The sequence below is a fragment of the Phyllobates terribilis genome, unplaced genomic scaffold, assembly GCF_046119375.1.
Source record: "Phyllobates terribilis strain yellow unplaced genomic scaffold, ASM4611937v1 Scaffold_1__5_contigs__length_1240528914, whole genome shotgun sequence".
Taxonomy (NCBI): Eukaryota; Metazoa; Chordata; class Amphibia; order Anura; family Dendrobatidae; genus Phyllobates; species Phyllobates terribilis.
In genome coordinates, this window is record NW_027362761.1 from 345268776 (window position 1) to 345282011 (window position 13236).

A 13236-nucleotide genomic window follows, 5' to 3' on the forward strand; every position below is an offset into this window, starting at 1 on the left:
CTGCAGAGCTCGCCCTGACTGAGAAGATTTCTAACCGGACCCGGAGTCCGAGGCTGTGGGGACTAACTCCTACCCAGCAGCAGAAACCGTCCGGCAGAGGATTTCAGGTCCTCTGGCCCAGAAGCCCGAAGGCACGGTCACACGCGTGGGACCAGCACCGCCATCGTGGAGCGGAAGCCATTAGAAGGCCCCGAGTCACCGGCCATACGGGTGAGCACCACACGGTACACTCAGGGACGTGGGCTACTTATTCCCGCCTCTAGCAAGGTAGCCAGAAGAGTACAGTTAGTTGGGAAGGCCTACAACTCCGCCTGGCCAGGGGAAATCCCATCTGCTCAAGGACTGACCAGGCCCCTATCACTAGCAAGTACTCCGGGAGGGTTTTTCTTTGTCACCAGTAAAGACCCTGAACTACACCGCACCGTCTCTGAGTGGTTCCTGCTACCCCCATCATCCACGTCGGCTGCCCTGAGGCCATACCCCTCCCGTTGGGGGTTATACCATCCACGCTGCACCATCCTTCCACCGGCCTCAGCGGTCTGCCCTGCAGCGGCAGCTCCATAGCTGCATTCAACGGGTGGCGTAGTCACCAACCATCTACTGCTAGCACATCGCCGCTCAGTTTGACTCCCTGGGCACGGACCGGGTCGCCGCCACGAGACTACAACCCACAAGAGATCCGGCTCCGGGTAAGCTCCCGCGTGCGCATCGCAGCGCGACACAGGCCCAGGGGCGCGTCAACTTTGGCGTAGTCGGCAGGATTTCGTGCCCGCAACCACCGGGTACTGCGTGCCTGAAAAGCAAAGACTGTTCAAACTTACCAGTGGTGAAGATTCCCGCTATCCGTGGAGGTTTCCCGCCATCCGGCGCCATTTTCTACCTTCTTCCCGCCATCCGCGAAGTTTTCCCGCCATCCGGCGCCATCTTCGACCTTCTTCCCGCCATCCGTGGAGTTTTCCCGCCGTTGGACGCCATCTTGAGGACGCCGCGCGGGAAGAAGAGGGGCGTGGACTCCGAAAGCGCGCGAGAACTGAAGCCCCGCCTCACGTCCGGACGTTGCGTAAGGTCCTGGAAGGAGCCCAGCAGACGCCGACGTCACCGGAGCGCGACGGAAGGTCCTCAACCCTGACGATCCACTGCGGAGCCGCGGCCTACGGAACAGGATCATCGCAAGGTAGGCCACGGTCCACTAGGGGGGGAGGAAGATGTCGGATACGGAGGAGAGCTTCACTACCTCAACCCCCGCCAGCGCCACCGCTGCTGCAGTTATGCCCTTCACCATGCCCTATATCCCGGGAGCAGCTTGGCTACCCCAGTACTCAGGGGAGTCACATACCCTGCATGACTTTAGAGAAAAGCTGGATAGCCTCTTCCAGGTGTACCCCCTCACAGAAGAGCAAAAAGTGAGCATCCTGGTGGCCCAACTAACTGGGGCAGCCAAAAGGGAAGTAAAATCCTGGCCACCTGGGAGGAAGACTGTCGCAGGGATACTAACCCGGCTGAAGGACACCTTTGATACCCGCACCTCAGCCGAGATTAAGCTTAGATTCTACGGGTGCAAGCAGCGAGCGCATGAGAGTATAAGGGACTATGCACTAAACCTACAAGAGGCCCTGAGGGCCATAAAGCAGACCGACCCTGATGGGGTGGGAAACGAGGACAGGCTGTTGACTGAACAATTTATAGAGGGTTTATATTGCAATGCCCACCGAACCCAGTTGCGGGCAATGGCCTTACAGGATCCCCATCTAGACTTTGCACAGTTCAAGGACAGAGCCATCCGGGTGCTCCGAGAACCGGCACCGGGTGGCGTTGTGACCCACAGGCGCCCAGCTATCACTTACCACCAGGAGGCGGCGCCCTTGTCGGCAGGGCCTGTGGGAGCTGATGCGCAGGCTTTGGACAATGACCCGGCTCCAGACCTACGCCATCAGGTCCAAGAGCTAGCTAAGAGCGTTGCTGCGCTAACCCGAACTGTGCAGTCTTTACAGGTTTCCACCCCAGGGAAGATCCAGCTGGCATCCGGACCGGAGGACATCCCGTGGCGTCGACCAAGGAGGACCCCACCGGCCAGAGGAAGACCCAGTGACCGATACAACGAGGACGGACGACCCATCTGCCGCCGCTGCAATCAACCCGGACATATGGAAAGGTACTGTTCTTTAAACGGGCACAACCTGGGGTAGAGGGCCAACCCCCAGGAAAAAGATCACCAGGCCCATCGAACTGGCGCGACAGATATGTGGGAGGACGTCCAGTCTTGCCTGTGGTACTGGATGGCATTCCCATGAGTGCCCTACTGGACACCGGGTCACAGGTCACCACTATCCCGTACGTGCTCTTTAAGCAGTACTGGAATGACTCGGATATTACCCGCTACCCTGACGACGACTTGAGTATCATCGCCAGCAATGGCCAGCCCGTGCCACAGATCGGATTTAAAGAGGTGACCATCAAAATCGGTAGAGTCGAACTGGCAGCACAGGGACTGATCATTGTAGACATTGACAAACATGAGAGCCACCCAAAAATAACTCTAGGAACTAATGTAATTGAGAATTGTCTTGCAGAGGTGATTTTCCTTCTACAGCAGGTTGCCAAGAACGCCAGCTCCGGCGAGCAGCGAGTGCTCCAGAAAGAGATCCGGGCACTGATGCGACGGCAACAGGTGGAACTCTCCGGCGGTGAGATTGGTAGCGTAAGAATGTGTGACCCTTTCCCTATTGCCATGCCCCCAAAAAGCGAAATGATGATTTGGTGCCGGGCAGCTATTGGTCTGAGAGGTAGAGATTACCAGGCAATGGTAGAACCAGTTTACTCAGACAGTAGGCCCACCATTTTGACAGCACGGGGGGTGGTCAATGTACGCCATGGGAGGGTGCCCGTTCGCATAATCAATATCGGGGAGAGGGAAGTGTACCTGCCCCGGTATGCCACGCTAGCAAAATTATGTACCATCAACCAAAACTCTATACAGTCTGTGGAACCCTTGCCTCCATCTCACCCGGAGGAAGGTAACGGCTCTAAGAAAGTAATGGAGGATTGGTGTCAGCAACTACACTTGGGAACTGACTCCACTCCCTCCCACCAGAAACAGGGAGTCTACCGGGTGATTCAAGAGTATGAGAGAGTGTTTAGTAAACACCCGTTAGACTTCGGGCGAGTCAAGGGGGTAGAACACCGCATCCCCACGGGAGATCATCCTCCCATAAAAGAGAGGTATCGACCCGTACCCCCTGCACATTACCAACACGCCAAGGGGATGCTTAGAGACATGAAGGAGGCTGGGGTAATCCGGGATAGCTGTAGCCCCTGGGCAGCCCCCCTAGTTTTAGTCAAAAAGAAAGACAACACCATGAGGATGTGTGTAGATTACCGGAAAATCAACCGTATCACACACAAGGATGCGTACCCCTTACCAAGGATAGAGGAGTCATTGGCTGCTTTAAGATCTGCTAACTTCTTCTCTACCTTGGATCTCACTAGCGGGTACTGGCAGGTTCCTGTAGCAGAGGCGGACCGGGAGAAGACCGCATTCACCACCCCGATGGGACTTAGTGAGTTCACCTGCATGCCGTTCGGACTCTGCAACGCCCCAGGAACCTTCCAACGATTAATGGAGTGCTGTCTGGGCCACAGAAACTTCGAGACGGTCCTGTTGTACCTGGACGATGTCATCGTATACTCCAAAACTTATGAGGACCACCTGAAACACCTGGCGGAGGTGTTCGAAGCTCTGGCGAGTTACGGCCTAAAGGTGAAACCCTCCAAGTGTCACCTCCTGAAACCAAAGGTGCAGTACCTGGGACACGTGGTGAGCGCTGACGGAGTGGCTCCCGACCCCGATAAGATCACCGCAATTAAGGGATGGCCAAGCCCCTCCAGCGTAAAAGAAGTGCGGCAGTTCCTCGGGTTGGTAGGCTACTACCGAAGGTTTATTCCCGGTTTCACCAAAAAGGCAGCGCCTATGCAGGACCTCCTGATAGGCCAGTCCCGGAAGGCCAAGAACCAGAAGCCGCCCTTCAAATGGGAAGAGCTAGAAGAAGAGTCCTTCCGCCAGCTGAAGATGGCCCTCATGGGGGATGAAATCTTGGCGTACCCGGATTATAACCAGCCCTTCATCCTCTACACCGACGCCAGTAACATCGGGCTAGGAGCCGTACTGTCCCAGATCCAGCAGGGGAAAGAACGAGTAATCGCCTACGCCAGCCGAAAACTGCGACCCACCGAAAGGAACCCCGAGAATTATAGCTCATTTAAGCTAGAGTTCCTGGCCGTGGTATGGGCAGTCACTGAGCGCTTTAAGCATTACCTTGCTTCTTCCCGGTTCACCGTGTACACGGATAACAACCCGTTGACACACCTGGACACGGCAAGACTCGGTGCCCTGGAGCAGAGGTGGATGGCCCGTCTGTCCAACTACGAGTTCATAATCAAATACCGGGCAGGGCGCTCCAATACTAACGCGGACGCCCTGTCCAGGATGCCCAACCTGCCGGACGAAGGAGAAGATCCGGAGGGACTGGAAGAAATTGAACTCCCTGCGTTCCACCGTCATGGGACTATCCAGTATTCCCACCGGGTAAGGAGTAAGCAGGCTGCTACGTTGAACCCCTTACCTCACTACAACTGGGCGGAAACGCAAGACAGCGACCCTGCCGTCCGACTGGTGAAGGAGATGCTGACTCGGCCGGAGGCTCGCCTTGAACCAGACGCTCCGGAGGAAGCCAAACAACTATGGGCAGAGAAGAGTCGACTGTTCCTTTACAAAGGGAAGTTGTGCCGCAGAATGGTTAACTCCCGGACGCATGAATTACTCTGGCAAGTAGTGGTGCCACGAAGAGACGCAGCCATGGTGATGGAGGCATACCACGACGGAGCTGGACACTTCGGGTGGAAGAAGCTGGAGTTCCTGCTGCGCGAGCGATTCCACTGGGTAGGCATGAGGGGAACCATTGAGAAGTGGTGCAGAGACTGTGGCCCGTGCAACCTGAGAAGGAAGGACCGCGCCAGCCAGAAGACTCCCCTGCAGTCCATCGTCACCCGGCAACCGTTGGAACTGGTAGCCTTGGATCATGTAAAACTGACCCCAAGCAGAAGTGGCTACGTCTACGCGTTAACCATCGTGGATCATTACTCCCGGTTTCTGGTTGTCGTCCCCGTCAAGGACTTAACGGCTCAAACAGCAGCTAGAGCCTTCCAGCAGCACTTTTGCCGTCCACACGGGTACCCGGACCAAGTGCTGACGGACCAGGGACCTGCCTTTGAAGCGGAGGTCTTCCAGGAATTCTGCAATCTGTATGGCTGCCGGAAGATAAGGACGACACCCTACCATCCGCAGACTAATGGACTTTGTGAAAAAATGAACCAGGTGGTGATGGATCTTCTAAAAACGTTGCCCCTGGAAGAACGCAGTCTGTGGCCTGAAAAGTTGCCCGATCTGGTGGACCTATACAACCACATCCCGGTAGGTTCCACCAACTGTACCCCGGCTTATCTAATGAGGGCAAGACCTGGTAAGTTACCTGTTGACCTGGAAATGGGAGTCCTGACACCCGAGGACACTTCACCAGAAACAGACTGGGACACAGAGAGGCAGCAGCAGTACCGGAGAGTACAGGAGAGCGTGGAGCGAAGTCTCTGTCAGGCTAGGGAAAGACAAGAGAAAACTTACAACCAGTATGCTCCCGCTGTTCCCCTGGTACCCGGAGAGCAGGTCTTGAAGAGGAAGAGACGGCTCCACAAGTTGGACGACCAGTGGGAGAAGGACCCGTACACCGTACTGCCCTCAAGCCACGAAAACCCGAAGGTCTGTACCATCAGTAAAGACGGAGGGGAAACCACAGCCATTGTATCCCGGGACCACCTGAAGAAGTGTCCCGAACAACTGAGGAACCCTGAAGAGGAACAAGAAGACCATCGACCCGTAGAGGAAAGGGAAGATATGGTTAGTACCGTGCTCGGGGACTTCCCTCGGTCTTGGACTCAAGTCAATGGTGCAGTTGTGGTACCCGTACTCACCTTCCTCCAACCATCATCCCAAGAACCTACGGAGCAACCGGTAGAGCTGGAAGAACAGCCGGTCCAGGAGGCAGAAGACTCTACACAAGCAGACCCGGAAAATCAACCCTCTGCTTATAGTGAGCCTGCCATACCCCTAGTGAGCCAGAGGGCCCATAGACAGCTGCCCAGTTTACCCTTGACAGCTCCTACACCCTGTAGTTCAGGGCCAGACAGTCAGCTCCGTAGGTCCACTAGGGCCACTAGAGGCCAGCTACCCGCACGTTGGAGGATCTAAATGTTTAAGCTATCTTATATGTTTACTTGTTTATAGTTGCTTGTGTATAATTTTGTGTTTCTAGTTCTTTTTAGGAGTCCTTGGTGGATTTACCGGGAATCCTTGTACATAGTTGGAGCGTAACCCAGGATGGACTAAAGACTGTTAAGGACTCGGGGCAGGACAGGCCCCTACCTGGTTACGTCTCCCTGTTTTGGTGAAATGGACACCTTGCTTTTCAAAACTGCACCCGGTTGCGGACACGCCGTAACCATCTTATGTGTTTTTCTTATTGTATTGTTATTGTTATACCTTGTTATGTTTTTCTAAAAAAAATATGTTTAGTCCCGGAGTACTAAATTTCACTAGGGGGGAATGTGACACCCCAGGGGTCTGGTTGCCACAGTGATAGAGATATTACGTCTGAGAGCAGGTGGGAGGTCCTTTGGTCAGGGATCCTGTGCATGCCACACCTCCTGCCCAGTCTTGGGAGGGGAAGGACTTCCCCTATATAAACCCGGGGCTGAGGCAGAGTGAGTGAGAAAGAAGACAGAACAAGAGTAGAGAAGAGAAGCAGCATAGCAAGAAACATCAGGAGCTCTGTGGGGAGCAGTGTTACAACGAGTCAGGGGCTGGCAGCTGCAGAGCTCGCCCTGACTGAGAAGATTTCTAACCGGACCCGGAGTCCGAGGCTGTGGGGACTAACTCCTACCCAGCAGCAGAAACCGTCCGGCAGAGGATTTCAGGTCCTCTGGCCCAGAAGCCCGAAGGCACGGTCACACGCGTGGGACCAGCACCGCCATCGTGGAGCGGAAGCCATTAGAAGGCCCCGAGTCACCGGCCATACGGGTGAGCACCACACGGTACACTCAGGGACGTGGGCTACTTATTCCCGCCTCTAGCAAGGTAGCCAGAAGAGTACAGTTAGTTGGGAAGGCCTACAACTCCGCCTGGCCAGGGGAAATCCCATCTGCTCAAGGACTGACCAGGCCCCTATCACTAGCAAGTACTCCGGGAGGGTCTTTCTTTGTCACCAGTAAAGACCCTGAACTACACCGCACCGTCTCTGAGTGGTTCCTGCTACCCCCATCATCCACGTCGGCTGCCCTGAGGCCATACCCCTCCCGTTGGGGGTTATACCATCCACGCTGCACCATCCTTCCACCGGCCTCAGCGGTCTGCCCTGCAGCGGCAGCTCCATAGCTGCATTCAACGGGTGGCGTAGTCACCAACCATCTACTGCTAGCACATCGCCGCTCAGTTTGACTCCCTGGGCACGGACCGGGTCGCCGCCACGAGACTACAACCCACAAGAGATCCGGCTCCGGGTAAGCTCCCGCGTGCGCATCGCAGCGCGACACAGGCCCAGGGGCGCGTCACATACATTTGTCGCTCTTTTTATTCTGTAAAGTTGTCTGTAGGCTCCATGTAAATCTAATTTGGGGAAGATTGTAGCACCTTTAATATGACCAATCAGCTTTTAGATGACGAATACTTGATTATGGTCTTTCAGGTATTTTATTCAGACCATGCTATTCTATGCATAGTCTAAGAGACTTGTCTTTCCAGCCAGAGACATAGATTTTCAGATAAAACTCCTCTACAAATACCCTTTATTCTGAGCACTGGCAGACATTGCCTCAGTTTTAGGAAGAGAATACACTTTCCCTCTAGGTGGTTCAGTACCTGGCAAAATGGGTATGCGCAGTCAAACAGCTGAGGTAGCATTTCGGCCTTCTGCTTAGGAAAAACATTTGCAAAGTCAGAGCAGAGATTCAGAGAAGAAGGTTGAGGTAGAGCTTTGAGGCAATTTTGAGAACAGGATGATCCCCACTGGGTGACATAGTCAAATGACCAAACAATAACTGGAGCATACAACCTTAGCAACGGAAGTCCTAAAAGGACCCATGCATCAGAAAGTGACAAAAATTAAAAAAGGAAATGTCTTATGTGTAATGCTCCAATCTAAAGACTCACCTTCTCAGTCCAGAATTGGACATGATCACCAGGAATTGCAAAGCTATTCGCAGAGATTAGTTTCAGAGGTGTTTGCAAAGAAATAAAATAAAAGGTACATTCAGTTTTCTGGCTAGAGAGAAGACAATAGAAGCTCCAGAATCAATGAATGCTTGATCAGTGAAATCAGAGGAACTGAAGAAAATAGACACAGGCATAACAAATTTATCTTTAATAGAGGTTAGTGTTAAGCCTAAGGCAATGTATCCTCTTTTTCCTAGAGTCTGAAGTTTTTCTGTTTGACCTTGGGTTTAGAACAGACTATGTGAGAATGATTCCTTTTACAATATAAACAAAGTACTTTAGTAAAGCGACAAGATCTTTTGGCTGACAGCAATTTCTTCTAGTCAATTGGCAAGGGTTCCTGCAGGGTCTGACTGGGGTGCCTAGGGCCCACCAGGAGAACCAACTCTAGGAGTCCACACTACAGCCCACCATAAATTATTTTATTACTTAAGTTTTTCAATAATGTACTATAATTACATGATTGGCCGCGCTGTGGAGCACCAAGCGGCAGGACTTTAATGGTAACTTGTCACCTTGAAAAACGCTATTTATCTGCAGATATAGGGGTAATCTGCAGGTAAATAGGGTTTAAAGCCTGGTTAGACGGCTTAATGGAAAAGTGTTGGCTACAGGGAGAATATTATGTTTTATTCTCCCTACCGCCACTCGCTTCCTGTTATAGAGTTGGTGCAAGGAGGGAGATATTACAGTCACCGCTAACTACAATGTGAGCGTGCTGCAATAATGTCCGGCACCTTGATTGTGACATATTCCATGGAGCCCAACCTCAGGCTGAGCTTCATTGAACAACTAACATGGCAGCAACACCTGGCAACTAGTGATGAGCGAGCGTGGTCACATAAGGTGTTATCCCAGAATGCTCGGGTGTTATCTGAGTATCTTCTAGTGCTCTGCCGTCTGCCGCTTCTGTCTACCGTCGCAAAACATGATACCGCAGGGACTCGGGCATATTAGTAGAGCACTACAAGATAACATCCGAGCATGATCAGATAACACCTTATCCGACCTCGCTCACTCAGCACTACAGGCAACCCATCAGCAACATGCAACTGCGTCACAGGGGGCTGAAGGAAGCAGGTGACTGCATGCACCGGCCATCATGCTATATAATGCCGCTGTCAGTGATTGACAAGGGCACTTAAATACTCATAACAGCAGCAATCAAGACGAGCTCTGAACACTGCTGTTACAGGCAGATGCCGGCTGTGTAACACAGCCGACATCTGCCCGGTATGGAGCAGGCTCAGCTCCTGAACCCGCTCCATACAAGCACATCCCTATGGTGACAGTTATGACAAGGTTAGCAAATTTCACTTGTCTGTTCCCAAATGTGGAAAGACAAATGGAATTCCCTAACACATGTGAATGAGACCTAATAGATTTAGTAAAGGTGCGCCGAGCATATGAATGCTATTACACACACGCATCTTACAAAAATATATACAAAATTACATACGCAAACACGCACAAACACGCAGACACGCACAAACACATCAGTACATGAATACATCACCTGAACCACCATCAATTGTAATGTCAGGTCAGCCCCATATATCTCTGTATTGCATAAACCTACAACTCCCAGTATGTAATTAACAATAGAGATACTGGAAGTTGTTATTCGTCATCATCAGACTGTGGACCATACAAGAACCACAGTACTGATGAGATGTAGTCAGTATCACGATTGAACATTTACATCCAGGTATCTTACCTGAGACGTCTTCTCTGATTAGAGTCGTTCTCTTTCTTTTCGTCTCCATCTTGTCCAGACCCCTTAAGGACTTTTCTCATCCACAGCTCGTCTCTACAGACTTCCATCTTCTCCGGTCTTCTGCAGCACATCCCCACACGGTGCCCTTAAAGATAGCAGTGTCATTATAATGCTCCTGTATAAAAATATCTGTCCTACGCTGTGCCCCTAAATAAACTTAACTCTTAGGATGCTCCCTGCACAAAATATGACATACAATTTACCCCTCTTATGGTACATGTTCTACACACTGTCCTCTCCTTTCCATGCTGGGTCTCCTCTTCACACTGTCCTCTAATATGGTGTCCCCGCTATACTGCCCAGTCTCTATACTGTGCACCTTCATCACACTCCCCCTCCTCCTCAGCATACTGATCCCTCCTTGCTGTGCCCTCACACTGTTCCCCCATACTGCCACATCTCTATACCTTCCCCCACACTACCTAGTCTCTGTTCTGTGACCCCTGACACTTTTCTCCCTCCATACTGTCTCCTCACACCATTCCCCCACTCTCCAAACTGTCTCCTCATACATCTGACGCGCCCCCTGGGCCAGTGCTGTTAGGGGATTACCCGGAGCCGGATCAGATGGGGGTTGTAGTCTCCGAGTGGCGGTGACCCGGTCCGTGCCCAGGGTGTCAAGCTCAGTGTGTGGCAGTCCTACAGATGTTATTAGAGTTCTTTGTGTCGACTACGCCACCCGTTGATTTGCGGTCAAAAGGCCGCCGCGGCAGCAGGGTCCACTGAGGCTGTTGGTATGTGTGCAGCTTTGGTAGTATAACCCCCAACGGGAGGGGTATAGCCTCAGGGGGTCAGCCGTGGAGGATGGTGGTTGTGAAGGTGCAGCAAGCAGACTCAGAGGCATAAAATGCAGTTCCAGGGTTTTACTTACTGGTGTTGCTCGGGTCACTGTGTACAGCAGTGACCACCCAAGCCGTGCTGCGTCCACCAGGTCCTGGACTCGGTCAACTCCCAGGCAACTCCGGAGTGTGGTCCTGAGCTCCTTTCTGTCTCTCCCTTCTTCTGGCCGTTCCCACCAGGGATCCACCTAAGTCCGGCTCCCTCGGGCCTCTTGTTGGTCAAGCCTCCTCTGGGCTCCCTGACCCTATTCTTGGTCTGCCTTCCGGGTGGATTTAGTGGGTGATCGTGGCAGATCCTGCCCACGACCTCCGGTTCCTGGCTAAGGTGTGCTGTAGCCTCTGCCAGCTTGGGATCCGGTACCCTGTTGCCGACCCTTCACCCTATTAGCTCTCTTATGGGCTCTTGGGGTCCCCTCTGCGCCTCTGGGTCTCTCTCTCTTCTCCTCTGCTCTGCTTCTCAGGCTCTCAGACAGACTGTCTGACTGACTCACAGGCTGACTGACTGACTGACCCTGATCTAAGATGGTGCCCACCTTATATACTCCCTCTATGTGTGAGCTCAGGTGACCAGCACCCAATGAGCTCCTAACTTTACCCAGGCTGCTCCCCCTATCTGCCCCTACACTACTGGGATGTTCCACCACCCTCCCACTCCAGCCAGGAACAGACACTGTCGTACCTGCACATTTCTCTAGTGGGAGTACCATCGGTCTGTTCCCCGGAAATGGGATGTGTGTAGTGCATGCAGCCTACTAGCTCAGTTCCACACTCCATCCTTACCCGGGAGTGGAATATCACACCTCTGGGTTGAGGTGCAATACCCCTGTAGCAGCCGAATCCTCAGGGTGCTACATTCCCCCCTGGTAAATCACAGCACGTCCTCGGGCTGTAAAATATAAACATCCAAAACATACAAAATTTTTTTTTTTTTTTTTTTTTCATAAACATATAAAACATATAAAACATCATATATATCATCAGCAGCAATAAACTCTTCATATAAAAACTTTTCATAAATAACATTCTTGTTTCTGGTTCCTCCGGTCACGGTGCAACTTGTTACCGGGTAAAGTGCTACAGTCTCTTGAAGAAAACAGTTTCCTATAAAACCGGTAGGGGGCGCTTTAGGAAGCGCAACTATATACAAGGGGATATGGCCGCTCTCAGTCCTCGGCCAGGTATTAGGAACTAGGGACACGCGGGCATCAGTTCACACTTTGTCCCAACGGGGTACATATTTTAAATAAGTAACAGTTCTTGGTACCCCGACGGGCAACTTTATACAGTCTCTCTCTACCGTACTTCAACGACGGCGTCCTCCTGCTCTTTCTTGTTGGTTGGTTTCAGTTTCAGACCCATCCGGGCCCTCTTGCTCCTCCTCACACCGCAGCTCCTCCTCCGTCAGGCGATGCACATGGAGGGCGTAGGGTCCTTTGGCACACTTGTGCCGGGTGAAGGTGACCTCGTCCCCTACATACAGGTCACGACCTCTGTGTCCCTCTGGCAGATGGCTTTCTACGTCTCTGCGGGTTACAAAGACGTCGCCGGGGGTCTGATGGTCTCTAATAAAGCCCCATCCGTGCTGCATGTTGAATTTTATCACAGTCCCGGTGGAAGGGGGACCATGTGCTGCACGGGGATTCCTCCTGGTCCGGCTCTTCTGCTCCGCGCTCCTTATCTGCGCTTGCTGTTCCCGGACCCGCCTCTCTCTCCGCTCCCTCTCGAAGACCTCGAGCTGCTGCCGGCAGCACTCTGCACGCTCCGCTGCGGCCGCCCGAGTCTCCTGAGTGAACCCCATGAGGTCTTCTCCGGTGGGGTCCCACTCGAACTGTGCCTCCTCCAGCGGGGGCGAGGTCCTCTTTACAGGCTTCGGAGCCGGAATCAGGGGCTCGTCTAGGGGTCTCTCTTTCCGGAGTCCGGGATGGTGAAACTCCGGTGGCCATATAAAGGGCTGCCCATCCGGGCACGTATGCTGGGCGAACAGGTCCTCACCCAGGTGCAGTACTTTGGGTGTTATGGGCGCTGTGGTGGTAGCGGCGCCCGGGTTGACCAGGCCTTGCGACCAGGCTTGGGGCACGCTAAAGGAAAAGGGCACCGTAAGAACGGCGGCGCCCGTGGTTACTCGGCCCTGCGACCAGGCTGGTGGCTCCGCGGAGGTAGGGGGCGCTGTTGGTATTGCGGCGCCCGGAGGTACTAGGCCTTGCGACCAGGCTGATGGTATTTCCTGCTTTGCCACGCTCGAGGTCGAGGCGTGTGACGTCACAGGGGTCGCGGCCGCGGTTTCCGGTTGAGGCCTAGTTGGC